This window comes from Colobus angolensis, unplaced genomic scaffold, assembly GCF_000951035.1.
Source record: "Colobus angolensis palliatus isolate OR3802 unplaced genomic scaffold, Cang.pa_1.0 Scaffold36, whole genome shotgun sequence".
NCBI lineage: Eukaryota > Metazoa > Chordata > Mammalia > Primates > Cercopithecidae > Colobus > Colobus angolensis.
In genome coordinates this window covers 2,258,529-2,258,845 of record NW_012116932.1, presented here as the reverse complement: position 1 = coordinate 2,258,845, position 317 = coordinate 2,258,529, and positions in this window count along the sequence as shown.

Below are 317 nucleotides of genomic sequence, written 5' to 3'. Positions count from 1 at the left end.
GGGATCCTCCTACCTCAGGCTCCCATGTGTCTGGGACCACAGGCATGCACCCCTATGCTCGGCTAATTTTTTAAATTTTTTGCAGAGATTGGGTCTCACTTTGTTGCCTAGGCCAATTGTCAAACTCCTGGGCTCAATTGATTCCCCTGCCTTGGCTTCCCAAAGTGCTGGGATTACAGGCATGAATCATTGCTCCCGGCCAAGATTGTTTTTATTTTATTTTATTTTTCTGAGATGGAGTCTCCCTTTGTCACCCAGGTTGGAGTACAGTGGCGCGATCTTGGCTCACTGCAATATCTGCCTCCCTGGTTCAAGTG